General features: G+C 38.4%; 1 pseudogene; it reads right to left on the reverse strand.

Moving 5' to 3' along the window:
• Nucleotides 1-10,460: 10,460 nt before the first annotated feature.
• Nucleotides 10,461-11,899, reverse strand: LOC118888070 (annotated as a pseudogene).
• Between the last annotated feature and the right edge of the window lie 3,016 nt (nucleotides 11,900-14,915).

Genomic DNA, 14,915 nt, shown 5'->3' on the forward strand with positions numbered 1-14,915 from the left:
TATCAATCTATCACTTTTTCCTTTTTTAATCTGTAATAAAGATTTAATTTTTAATTGTAATTTTACAAAATTTTATTGTATATTGAAAAGTCTGTAAAAGAAAATTTTCACTGCATATTTTTCTGGCCATAATTATTATGTATTTCATTTCATAATTATTATTGAAAATAGTCATATCATGCTGTAGAGAAATATTAAGTACATTAGGCATGTCACTTCTGTGAGCTATGTAATATGTTTTTAATAAATTCCTCTTTTATTTAAAGTAGTCAGAATGGATCCTGTTATCTGCAACTAAGAACGCCAATCTATATAAAAGGAGGATGAAAGGGATTGTTTTAAAAAAGATTTCAAAGGCCTAGAAGCCACACTGCAGAACTGCCCTAAAATAAAGAAATACATAAAAGAATAACAAGAGTCTTGTGATTATTATGTTATGTCTCTAAGACTCAAATAATATTACAATTTCACTTCATATTTATTTTTAAATGGTAGCAAATACTTCAGTGTCTACCCCTTCCAAATTTCCATTTGGAGGGCCTCCATCCAACCAAATATTGATAATAATACTAAATGTAAAGTTTCACTTATGTGTCATATGTTAAAGCAGATACTGAGTTCAGAAATAGAAGTAAAGCCTACATTCTTGCCTTCAAGGGATTTACTGTGTTATTTGGGCAGGAAGACACATACATTAAAAAGGCAAGTTGCACAGTTCAAAGGTCAATATGCAAAGGTGACAGGACTGTTCTAAGTATATTAAATATTTAAAGTTTTTTAAAAATATATTATTAACTTTCCCATTGTTCAACATTCAGTTATGCCATTAGGAACAAAGTTCTATAAATGTTTTTTTGAGTTATAAGGAATAACAACAAGAAGAATAACTAACATTAATGGCTTCTTTTGTGCTAGACACTCTTCTGAGTGCTGCATATACTTCAATTTATGAACTGAGATTATTTTGAACCTTCAGCTAGCTTTCAACCTTAAAAAATGAAAATCAATGAATCATTAAATAAATACAACCCAAACTTACGGGAGTAAAATTTATCAGGGGTAAATAAAGTTATATTTCTTATGGTTTTTAAATTTCACTTTTAAAAATTACTTAAAATATAATGCTTTGTAAATGTATTTCTCCTTTCGTGTGTTCCCATTTCCTGAATACGCTCCACACTTTTTCTCTTCTATGGACGATCAAAGGCTTCCTTCCCCGTCACAGACACGGTATTGTGGATATCCATCACTGCACATATGACCCTACGGCATGCTCCCCTGTATCTCTGAGCTGTCTGCATCATTAGAGAAATTGTATGCATTATCACAAAATGCAGAGGACATAAACTACCTTAAGTAAGAATGATCTAAAGTACCATCTGCATTCTAAAAATCATTTTCACCAGGTGAAAGATAAGAGCTTCTTTACATAATTGATTTTACTTAATTGTTCATTTGTTCTCCACTATGGTGTATTAAATAAAGCAGCTCATAAACTTTAAATAAATGCATAAGTGCATTGACAGTCTTCTCAAATGCTTTTTAAAGGCAACACCTTTTGTAATCAATATTATTAACTTCTGTAATAGTTGACGCATTATGAATTCATTTGGTGTTAATGCACAGGTGCCAGTTTTTCTGGAGGGCAGTGATAACAGGCAATAAGAAAATGAGGAGGTATAATTTTGAAGAGACAAACAGATTACAGCTTTAATAAAAACTATGTATCCATTTAGCAGCCCACTAAAGTGGAGATACTAAATGCTGTAATACAAGGCACAGAGGCTAAAATTGAGAAATAACTACGAAAGAGAGACTAGCCAGTCTTTGAAAATCTCTGCTCATTCTCTCAAACCTAAGGCTTACACAGGTCTCAAGTTTGGAAGTAAATTACATCACACCTACCTGTGTTCTTTAGCAATTCCTAGGCCTCCTGTAGCACCTCGCCCTCTCAGACCCGTCCTTCTCCACAAGGTGCCTAATGCCTTTGAAATCCTAGTTCTGCTCTTCCCCACCCCCACCCAAAGCCTCTCATCACAAAAGCAACAGATTAATGTATTTATTCAAAGGATTTAAAAAAATGAGAACATAGTGTGTATGGATTCTGCCCTCATACAGGGTGTCCACATTTTTTAGTTTTTATAAAAACAAATCCACTGAGACTGTTCCAAACCCAAAACTATAAGATCAGTCTTCAGACAAGGAGAAAAATTCCAAGAAAATTATAACAACTCTATGATTTGAATTTCAGAAAATAGCAGTTAGGGTCCTACTTCACTGAACATTACCTTTGCTTTGTAGATTTAACCAGAATCTGATTCCCATGCTCACTCCCATCCCCAAAATATCAACTGCCTTGAAGTTGCTGCATTACCTGTACACAGCAGGAACACCAACTGCCTCTCACAAGCCAGTTACACCCAGAGTTATTCCACCCCAAGCTGCTACTTTTAGACTCACAGTACTCACACAACGCCCTTTATCCTCCTTAGCAATATCACCCTTTTATTGAAAACTAATGGGCTTTCTCTTTAACTAATTTCCAGCATCATCATCAGTGACTTCAATATCCAAATTTATTACTGATACATAAGCCTGACCTTATACTCCTGTGATTTCATCTCCTCTAACCTTCAACTATACTCCATTCAGTCACCTACTCACATGGTCAACCCTCTCGTTATATCCTTCTCCTTACCATATAGATTTGTGCCTCTATTAATTTATGGTCACTGACCTCAACAAAGGAACACTTCCCAGCAACACATTTCCAACTTGGAATCTCTTTGCAGTTCCAATCCTCATCACCTTTTCATCAGCCTCAAATTTTATCTGACTTATTTCGCTGCAAAATATGCAATACGTCAGAAAATAACCTCTATAGTTCTTGCAATAAACATGCAAACCCATTTGCATCTGCATTCATCCCCTCCTGCCTCTCTGCTTTTTAAGAGAAGAGCTTACCCTCTTCCCATCCAAAACCTTCATCTTGTGCTTATGAGCTTATTTTCTCCAACTCCACATACACATATTCAGCTCCTAGAGACTTCACTTTTCAACCAGGCATTCCCTCTTCACTCTGTTGGCTTCTTCTCATCAGCATTTAAATCGACTCAGTTAACAAGCCTGAACCTAGAAAAGAAAGCTCGTCTGAGAGAGAAACTGCTGTGTAGGCCAAAACAGAGTAGCAGAGATATCCATGTTGGCTGGATTTTGAAAATCCAGAAACAGTGTTGCAGCAACAGGCCTTATTAAAATGAATGTGGTATGAGTTCCCTAATTCTGCTCTAGAGCTACAAATAAATTTTCTTAAAGAAATGACTTGTCTATATTTTATGGCTTTGATCCAGGTTAAATGCAGCCTCAGCTTTTTTGAGAAAATGGAAGAATGAAAAGTGAGACAACTTACTTTAACTTTAATATTAACTCTTCTTTAGAGAGTCAGGTCCCGTATCTTACTTTAATTCCCATTACCAAAGTGACATCTCCCCGGAAGCCAAATGGTTTCTAGTTCTGCATTTCTCTCTCTTCTGTGTCCTCATTTCTGAAGAGACAAGGAGGGCCAGCTGAGTACACTGCCCAGGTGCACGTTGGAGAGCTAACCTCCCCAAATGCCCTGGTGTTTCTCAAGAGCCCTGGGAAGCGGCCAGACCACACTATGCCTCTGTCAGGCGTGCTGGTAGACAGAGGCTTTTAGGAGAACAGTCTTTGAAAAAGTCCCGGCAAGGTGATGATGGAGGTCTGGCCACAAGTTTCTGAGGATTTTGAAATCCCAGCACCATGGAGTTGCTTGGGGCCAGCACAGTCACCTCTTCTGCTCCATGGCTTACAATTCCCAACCGGTCCTTTTCCTTCTGCCTTTACACTAAATTTCTCAGTTACGAAAATCTATCAAATGCGTTTTCTTATTAAATTAGTGATAGATAGATAGATAGATAGATAAATAAATCTACTCAGATCTTCCTCCAATCAAAAACAAATGTATCCTGCCCTCCCCATCTCTCTCTAAAGGATTTTTCTACATGCACTGATTGTTAATTCCTCACTGCTCATGCTTCCCTACTCTGCTTCTGCTTCTAGGTTTCTCCGGGATATAAAGAAACCAGCTTGCACCAATTCATGAGAGCTAATTGCATGCACCTTTTCCCAGCTTCAAGGGGATGTTAACACTGGTAGCTCAAAAATAAGTAACAGCAGGAATGCTTACCCATGGAAATTGGCAAAGGCTACAAATCCATGAATCAGCTTTGTTACTTTGTTCTTTTATTTATCTGCACACTGCTGTTTGTCTTCTTCTACAATCCCCCAAATGCCATTTCTCAGCATTTCTCAGATGCTACTGTAAACACACTAACTTTTTATTCTTCTTTTCATTCTCAGAAATTCAAACATCACCAACGTATTGAGAATTCTCACATATGCCACCAGCCCAACACTCGCTCCATAAATCTACCCAAGTTCTCCATGTTTCTCTCCATTTAAATTTTCTCATGTACACGTCAAACTTAATATTTCCGAAATTGAGCTCATGTTGTTTCTTCCAAAAGATGGGTGCCTTCTGCCATTTTTCAGTAAGTGACTCAGTTGCTCAAACAAGAAAATTGGGTATTATCCTCGACTCTTCGCCCTTCCTTCATTGCAAGTGTATTCTACCACCTAAGTATTTCTCAAATTCACAAACTTCTTTTCTTTTGTTGTTCTATAGCCATAAGCTATAGTTTAAGTTACTTCAACAGCCTTCTAACTTGTTTCTTTGCATCCAGAATTGTTCCAGCTCAATCCACTATCTTCACTACAACAAGAATATTTTTAAAAAACAAATTTAAAAATCATGTTACTCTCCTACTTAAAACCCTAAGTGTTTCTGATAGAGTCCAAAACCTTTTCATAGTTCATTAAATATTTTCTAATCTGGCTCCTGATGACCTGCCCAGGTTCACCTCTCTCTTTTCTAGTTTATTGTATGCTACAACCATTTCAAATGCTTTCAGTTTCCCCAATTTTGGCATGCTTTTGCTTTTCCACCTCCCAAAGTCCTCTACTTCCTCCTGTGTCATTAGTTGTTGCCTCTAATTTTTAATTCAGTAACTATTTTTCTTTCTACATCTTTAATTTTGCATCCTGTACAGTCATCCCTCGGTATCAGAGGACTGGTTCCAGGATCCCCCTCAGATACCAAAATCCCTGGACATTCAAGACCCTTATATAAAATGGCATAGTATTTGCATGTTTTATAACTTTACATTCAAAGAATTACATTACCATACAGTATGCCTCCCTTATAAATGGAGAAACTGTGTATCAGCCTATCATCAAAGGTAAGTGTTTTTAATGTAACAATGTTTTTAATACTATATTATGAATATGATTGTAATACTATGTGCCATAAAAATTGTATGAAGATTCATTCATTACTTTATAGGTGGCTACCATGAAGCAATCTTATAGACTGCACTAGGCTACCACCATAAAGCAATCGTACTGAGGCTTCTTTAATTATCAATGTATAAATCATTATACCTGTAAATAAATATGAATTTCTCTTTCGCATTATCTTTTCATTTTTGATGCCCAGTGTTAGTAATACGTATAACATCCACAGTGTTTTGTATCATATAAGACAACGCTGACGCAGGTACTGACACACAAAGGATTCATTTTGTAACCAGACGAAATAAACTTAGGTTATCGATAAATACAGTATAGGACTGTAAATGTATCTTCTGATTGTCTTAATAACATTCTCTTTTCTCTGGCTTACTTTATTGTAAAGATATAGTATGTAATACATATCACATACAAAATATGTGTTAATCAAATGTTTACGTTATCGGTAAGGCTTCCGGTCAACAGGAGGCTATTGATAGTTACTTTCTGGGCAGTCAAAAGCAATATACAGATGTCCCACTGTGCGGGGGAGGGGGAGAAGTGTTGGTGCCACTAACCCCCCCACTGTTCAAGGGTCAACTGTAACGTAAAGACGTGAATATCATTCTAAGAAAAAAGTTCTTTCTATTGCACTGTACTATTATCTGAGCCAACAGTCACTAGTATATTATAAGGTAAAGATTTGACATGTATTTTCTTTATGCATAATATAAAAATATCAAAGTGCCTAGCACAAAGCCAGGTACATCATAGATCTCCATCAAAGTTTGCTTAATCTGAATACATGCCAAATATATAAAGTTATAGATTTGTAGAAAAATGTGAGCATTCCTCTTAAGGATAAGAAAATGATTCCCCTCTCCTCTGTTTATAACCTATACTCTTAAAAAAAAAAAAAAAAAACTTTGCAAGTATTTGCATGTGTGAGGCTTTGTGTATCCCACACCGACCTGAGCAGACATGTGGTATAATGGGACAACTGCCAGAAAAAGTTCTTCTGCCCCCAAAATGTTGTGTCCTCTGGTTTGCTGACCAATGTCAGTAATCTTCCACTTTAGTTAATATAGAATTTCAATGCCAGAATTAAAAATGCTTTTACTTTCAAAAGGGAAAGTCACAAGAAACCACTGATTAACCACTGCTGCCTTTATTGGTTTCTAACTTAAATACTAAGCTACCTAGGAAGGCATTCAAGGCTAAGGACAATGAGGAGTTTTAGAATGAAAAGTTTGGGAAAGAAATAGAGTGGAGAGAGAGCTGGGCAACTGGGCTGCCAAATGAGGCCACGGAGACTTCAAGGGCAGAAAGCATTTCAGAAAGGGAAGGAGAGGGGAGCTCCTCTATGTCACAGTTCTGCCCAGGGCTATCCCAGCCAGGGACCATTATATTTGCTTTAGTTACTCTTTTAACAGAGTCTAAAAAGCATAAAGGACCTGGCCTGGTCAGGCCTTTTCTGGGCAGCTTTTTGTCTAATGGCACACAGTAGCCACAGCCATAGAGAGCATGAACAATCTCTAAAGGGGACAGTCTACTCGGGGCTGCTCCATCTCTGCTTGTTCAGACTGGCCAGAGAAGTAATGAAATGTCCTCTGAAAATCTTTTCAAGTGGATAGTATTGTGGGATTTTTACCCAGCTTTACTGAACTATAACTGACATATACATTCTGTGTTTACTGCCCATTTCAGACTTTTTTCTAAAGAGTAAAGACATAAACTGAAAGTTTAAACATCTCTTTCCTTTAAAAAGAAATTAACCAAATTTATTCCTTTTTTTAAAAAATGGATAAATTTTAATCTGCTTACTATGGCTCAAAAAAGAAGCACTTCCCTATAATTCAAATATTTAAATGGTACATTTTTTTTTTCTAACCAGACTCAAAACAACTTAATATGAGTGGATTCTAGCGATTTTCAAATATCAGAATCCAGAAGTTCATACATAGTCTTCTGGACCTTCTTTTGCAATGCTTTTTATATTGATTAGAAACTCCTAAATTTAGCAGTTATATAAAGCCGTATTTTATGTAACTAGAAATTTGTATTCAAATGCTATAGTAACTTTAATGTGTATGAAGCTCTCAAGGTGCTTTTATTTTTTCTCCTAGAAGGAAGAATTTCCATAATTACTCTCAAATGTCATTAAAATATGTTTTTAAAATTTATTTCAAGTTTTCTCAGTCCCCAAAAAAACTACTTTCAAAACGGTTACCTTGAAATATATATATATACACACACACGTATACACACACACACACACAAATGCACACATACATACTGTGGAAACAGTTGTTTGATACTGAAATGAAGGACTATTGCTGAACTGTTTACACTCTTGATGCACGCTCCTTTTCAAATTACCTAAGGCAGACATGGTATTTCAAACACACAGAGTCTAAAGGTAATCTGAGTGAGGAGACTAAGTCACTGTACTTAAGAAAAGTGAATAGATGTACATCACTGCAAAATATTCACCTTCATTCAAATGACTCTATATTTCACATTCCCTTATCAATGATAAACGTTGTCTCTAAAGGAATGTTGTCTGTATATTTTTTCTAATGATAGAAACCGTCCAAATTAGAACAAAAGTCTGGATCTAGTTATGCTATGAGAGTCTGTGTCATTTTCAGACCGTGACTATGATCGGGAGACAGGACAGGAGTATTAGTGTTGATATCTCTTGGGCAAGTGTTTATTTCTTGAGGAGATTTTTTTTGCTTTTTGTCTTGAATGGTACAAATTTTAGAATAAACCATCTAAATAATGGCATCACTTACACCCCACTGCCTATGATTTGTTTAAATAGTCACAAGGCTGAAAATTCTGTAGAGTGTATCAAAGCCATATGTTTCGAGATTCAAGAAATGATAGAATAATAATGCAAATCAAAAGCTAGGAAGAAAACATAAATTATTTTTGGAAGTATTATGTTAATGTTGTCAACTCATTAGACAACCTGTAAAATGGAAATACTAAATTTTGGTAAATTTATTATTTGCAGAATGTTTCTTATAGACATGAGATTTCTTTACAATCTTTAACCCCATGAAGTGAGAAGAGCTTGAGGTCTTTATTTTTTTACTTAATCTTGCAGTTTCTAGTTTGTGATTTCTCCTCCTCAAGTTATAAAACATTAATGATCATTACAAGCACTATTTCACAAACTACAAATTAAAGTTCTATAGCACTTAAAAAGCTTAAGAGGCTATATTTCTGATTACATAGCAGGTATCTCAAACAGTTATTACATGAGAGGTTTCTAAGTAAAATCACAATGAAAGCAAGGTAAAAATTAACTGCATGATTCTAGTGTGGCCTGATAACATCTGCTATCATGCAGTGACAGCCATGGAAAACAGTCTTTACGTCTCTAAGGAAAAGCAGACTTTAAGGTCTCCCAACATTGGATTAGATGCCCTTGTTTCTAAAATAATCTTTCAGAATCAATGAGTTATTAAAAGGGAGCACATACCACCCCCCACCCCCCCAGAAATTAGTAACATTGTTTTTGGCAAAATTCTACCAAATAAAAAAAAAAAAACGTTTATTTTGCATTCTGCCTCCCTTCATGCAATTTGCAATCCAACTGGAAACATACAAACAATATCTGAAATACCAAGCTATAGTGGGGTTGCAATTTAGAGTTATGAAACTGGGTTGTTCTTTTCTCCTCATATCTTCCTATTTTCTTTCTGACAATGCAAAAGGGAAATTGAGTCTTTATTTCTTAAGGTGAGGTCTATGGCAGGACAGAAAAACAAAGATGGCTTCCAAATACTTCCATTTCTAGCTATTTACTCCAAAATCCTAAGACTTTGGGGAACACAAAGAATGTTGGTTTCCACCAAAGGGAGTAGATTCAAGGAAAAGATTTTTCCATAGTATAAAATAATTTTCCTGGCCTTCTTCTTTTTTTTGTTTTTTTGTTTTTTTGATGGGGGAAGGGAAGGTGAGGTAGAGATAAAAACAAAAGAAAAGAAGGAAAATTAGAACGAGAGATCACAATCATAGACAGCAAGAATGTCCAGAGGAAATGGTTAACAGGTACACACCAAGAAAGACAACCAAGAGAGACCGTTGCTCTTGTTCAAGGACCAAGTTGCCCCACAGGACTACAGAGAGTAGAGCTCACAAACTAACTACCCAAACTTCACACGATCAAGTTTGGCTCATGAACAACCATTACTATTTCTGATATCATCTACAGAAGATTTCAATTTATCATCAGCTAACACCTTGCCCAATAGCCACCCAGAAGGAGAGCTGCCCGTGTTGCAAAACTGCATATGCCCCACCTGAATTTCTTCCTGACAACATGTCTCCTCTCAAAGCTTAAGGGTTCTTCACCTGAAACTAATACAACATTGTAATTCAACTATACTCCAATAAAATTTTTTTAAAAAGCTTAAGGATTCTTTTAAGCCCAAGAAAAAACAGGTGGTAAGCTATCTAGTAGGCAGGTAAGGCTGGAAAAACTGAATTGAACCAGCTTGCAACTGTGTTTAGACTCTCCAAGGGTACAGTCATTACATATCATACGAGGGAATTTGCACTTCTGGGGGAACTTGGCCACCAACTAGGAGGTAAAAAGTCACAGTTAAAAATCACTGCTGAACATGTATATCTTCGTGGAGCTTAAATACTGTGTTAGGAATTTTAAGGAAAATACTAAGAAATTTAATGGTAACGAAGCATAATTTTTACATATGAAAACAGAATAGACTCTTTTATGGAATAGAATATAAACTAAAATACTAAATATTATGTCCATTACCTTCAAACTCAAACTCAAAAGATTCCCTCCAACTCTACCCTAGGGTTTTAGCTCCCTCCGCTCTGAGAATAAGACACTTCAGTAGGAAATGTAATAAACACCACTACACAATAACATGTGCAATTCATTGTGAATCTTTCCGGTACTCTAAATTTTTAGGGAATAAAAAACTTTTTAAAAATAAGTTTGCATAGATGAACTATTACAAGCTAATTACTGAAAAAACCAAATATTTACATAGATATGAAGAAGCATTGCATACTTTGATGTGCAAAGTTACTTCCCTTACAGTCTTCATTTAGGTAAAAAGGTTTTGGGGTTGGTTTTTCCCCCAACTCACCAGCTCTACGCAGCAGCATCCCACACCGCGCGTGGCCTCGCATGGCTTCTCCGCCTCCTTCACAGAAGAGGAACTGGAGACGATTCCCGTCGCTTCCTCGTGGGCGCGAAGGGTGTGCCCGACACACGACGATGGTCGACAGCGGTGTCCTCGCTGGGGTCAGGGTCGAGGCCGGGTTCGGCACCGCGGGCGGGAGGACGCTGGCGTGGCGGCCTCCCAGCACCCAGCCCCAACCAGAGCCTCGTGCAGGGACCGCAGCACCTGCAGCTCATCCTCGCAGTTGGCGCAGGCTTGCCTGGGCTCGTTCAGCCGCACTAGCTCGTCCTCAGCTCGTAGAGCATGCGCACCAGCTCCTCCGCGGGTGTCAGGCTCAGCTCCACACCCAGCACCTGTTCCAGGGCCTTGATATTCTGGCCCGCACCTTGGCAGCTTCATCTGCTGGCTCCGCGGGGAGAAGCCTGCAGGCTTGAAGTCTGGAAACTTGATGCCTGCCGTCTCAGGAACAGCTGGCTTCTCGGCCTCCTTTTCCTGGGGCGGCTGCTTCTCGGGGTCCTTTTTCCGCAGCTGGGTCTGCGGCTGTGAGGAGCTTCCGCGAGTCCTGGCTACGCTCCTCGCGCCCCTTCTGCCGGGACTAGATCTGGCGCAGCTTACGTAGCGGGTACTTCTCCGCCGCCACCTGCTCTGAGGCTTGTGACCGGCCACGCTTCAGCTGTTCCTTCCGCCGTTGCAGGTGCCCAGCATCAAACCCTGGTATCTTAAGGTCTGTGTTTGGCATGACGTGCATGTTGGCCAGCTTGGCACAGATATGGTATTACCGCTCCTTCAAGTCCTCCACAGACCTCTTCTTAAACTGCTGGTGGTCATCCCGATCGTGGCTAATGACAAAACGGAGGTCAAAGCGGCGGCTGAGGTCAAAGAAGTGGTCGTTTCTGCCTTTGTTCAGGAGTTGTCGTGAAGATAGAGCTAGTACCCCTCTCCTGAATACACTGGCACCTGCACAGTCTTATGGACCCCCCCGGGCGAAGGGGTAGTCCTTGCCCTCCTCAGCTGCCTGTCGCCAGTGGAAGAACGTGGCTCCGTCCTGGCAGACTAGGTTGGTGAATGGCATCCACTTACAGGACCACCCCTTCTTGGGGCCCAACTTGGCCTTAACTGTGCGGTGGCCTCGACCAGGGTCACTGGGTAACAGTGGAGGTGCATCCTTCTTGCCAGAGTAGAGCGGTGCTTAGACTTCTGGTGCATGTCCGTGGGCTTCCTGAAGGTCAGTGTCTCTGAGGACTTCCTGGACTTTTTCTTGTGCGGGTTGGTATTGTCCTTCTTGCTGATGGTCCCGGAACCTGCATGACCCTCTTATCCCCGAGTTCTAGAATGTCCTACCCATCTGTGCCCACAGACATTGAGCCTGAGAGATGGGGGAGTGCCCCGAGGTCAAGGGTCAGTGCCTGGATTTCCGCACTGCGGCCCGGTGGCTCCATTATCCCCGCAAAACCACAGACCTTTTTTCTTTGCCGGTGGTGGGAGAGGTGGCTGGTATGCAATAACTTTACTGAAAGAAAAGTGTAATGAAATTTGTCGAAAGCTTAAAGAAGAGAACTTAGACACCTCCCCTCAAGCGCAGGACCAAGTGCAAAGAGTGGATTCTTTCAGGATGCTGTCAGGCAGGGTGGGTCCATCTTCCTGCTGTTTCCCTGCAAAAATCTGCATCTATATCAGCCAGTGTCAGCTGGCGGGCAGCAACCAAACCAGTCATTTGCACTGGGAAATCTGAATATGAAGAATTATTCATTCATAAGAGGGAATTTACCAATAAGAATGGTAAAGAGAATCTAAAGAATACAGAAAAAACAGATGTAAGTGGCAGTCACTACCTCTAGGACTAAAAGAGAGTATTCAAGGAAGAGAAACTTGGAAGAAAGCCACCCAGACTGATGTTCAGAACCAGTTGGAGAAGGTGCAACTGTCTCCCACTGGAGGGCGGAGTATTTCACCGAGGTGTTGCACCCCACGCCTGGCCAGCAGAAACTAACTGCACAAAGGAATTCCAGCAACACTACTAGGAAGCCACCAGCTGAAGAGGATGGGGAGCAGGGCACTGAAACTTGCTGGGAGTGGCTACTTCTGAGGTGAGAACAAATCTCATGAGAAAGCTGCATCTGGAGTTCTGGCAAAACGTGCTAAGAAGCCACTCCACAGGGGACACACTATTGAGTGACCCACATGAGAATGGCAGCTCAGCTGCATATCACTATAGCAAAAGGGGAAAACCACTGGTTTCTGGAAGAGGGGGTCTTCTCCCCTGTGGGAGAGCCTTCTACTATAATGTTTAACATTATGCCAAGTGTTAAAGGAGAACTGATTACAAGGTCCAGCTCCAATATTACAAAGCAGGACAAAGGAGGATGGTTTAGGGGCTGAGGTTATATGTTGAGAACAGACACACTGTACTTCCAAATAACTTCAACTGTAATCCTTCAGCCATAAAGGAAGACCAGCATTCGTTTCAAAACTCTGCATGTCCATCTATCATCTATACATAAATATTTTGGGGTCTGAGTCTGTGTCGTGGTGACGGGGGTGGATTAGTATCAAGGAACGCTTGCTTCTGGCTACCTCATTTCTTAGATGAAGCTGCATATCAATAAATAACAGTAGGTAATATTAAATGTTAAAAATCAAGGTAAAAGAATGATCGCAAACTCTTTTCATGTGATACTAGAACACTGTTTAACAAAGCCACTTGAGTCATCTGAATCTCTAATGGAAACATTCTATATCCTATTAATATTAGGCTAGATATTGAAAAAACAAACTGATGAGATGCAAATGATTACTGTCTCATGGAAATGATTTCTGTATGGTAAAGAAGATAAACCCAAATTTTATGGTTTTATTATCCTGTATAGGTCATTATACCAGTTCGGTATCTAACTAAGCAAATTTATATATATATATAGGATTGTTTCATTTATTCACATTTAAGTTTTTATTGATAGAGTTACATTACATCTGCCACATACCTTCTGTTTTCTGTCTTACATCTTTTTTGTTCCTCTATTCCTCCTTTACATTATTTTTGCACTAAGTGAATATTTTTAATGTAACATTCTAATTTCTTTAATATTTTTTCACTTTTGAAAAAAGGATTTTCTTAGTTGTTGCTCTGGGGATTTTTATATATATCTTAATTTAGAATCTACTCTAGATTTATACTGGATTAATTCCATTGAGATATAGAAGCATTAATTCTGAAGAGCTTGATTTTTTGTGGTATTATTGTTATTCAGTTGCATCTGTATATCATACAAATACAACAATAAATTGTTATAATTATTACTTTATATAATTTCATTTATTTTAAAGGAGCTGAGGAAAGAAAGGAGAGCAGGTATATATTTATAACATGTATATATGTATTTATATCTTCTTATGCACCATTTCTGGTTCTCTTCACTTGTGCCTGTGGATTTGAGTTACCATCTGGTATCATTTCCTTAGCCCAATACAACTTTGCTCCCACTCACCTCCTTCGTGCTGGTGTTGGCAAATAACATTTCTATATGTTATGGGCCAAACAATACAATTATATACAATTATATTGTTTTATACAATTTATTTTGTAATCAGTTAAGAGAAGAGGAAATAAGGGCTTTATCAATTTCATAATTCTCCAAACTTCAAGAATGAAATCGTTTTTGTATAAACCTTGAACTTTGAGTCAGGAGTTGGGACTTCATACCTAGATCTTAATCAAGCAGGACTAACTTGAGAGATGAGGATTCAAAAGAAAATGTGCAAGTGTCTCCTCCAATTGCCCTCAAAGCATGAAGGAAATTACAATTTGAATGTGTTACGGAGTCGTGCTCAGTTAATATTTACCAGTCTTTTAAAAAAAGGCCTATATGCTGACGGTCTAATGACTGAAATATACTTAAAAGCCTAAATTGATGACTTAACAATGTTGAAAAAGAAGCATTAGGCCTTGATGCCACAGGGCAGCATAAAAAGTTTTTAGACCTATTTCCCTGGTTGATTTAACAGCAAATGTATCTGACGGTGAAATAAATGACCTGTCAATGTATCATCCAGCCATGCATTTCTGTGATTTCAATAGTTACAAACATTATTACTCCATCTCCTCAGTTTTATTCTTTTTTTTTTTTTTTTTACTGACATGTAAAAATCAGATATTATGTGTGACAGAATAAAGCTTTTGTGGAAGGTAAAAAGAGGTTTTATCTGAAATAAGCACCACTTCTCATTTTACAACCATGATATCAAAAGAGACTTATACTCTGACCTTGCATTTGAAAGAATGTTGTATGTAGCGCGATAAAAAATCATGGAAGGATTTAGCAGACTTGTAGGTTCAGGCACTAGAGTCCAAGGGTAAAGATGCAAAGAAATATTAAAAAA

Source organism: Balaenoptera musculus, chromosome 21 (genome assembly GCF_009873245.2).
Source record: "Balaenoptera musculus isolate JJ_BM4_2016_0621 chromosome 21, mBalMus1.pri.v3, whole genome shotgun sequence".
Taxonomy (NCBI): domain Eukaryota; kingdom Metazoa; phylum Chordata; class Mammalia; order Artiodactyla; family Balaenopteridae; genus Balaenoptera; species Balaenoptera musculus.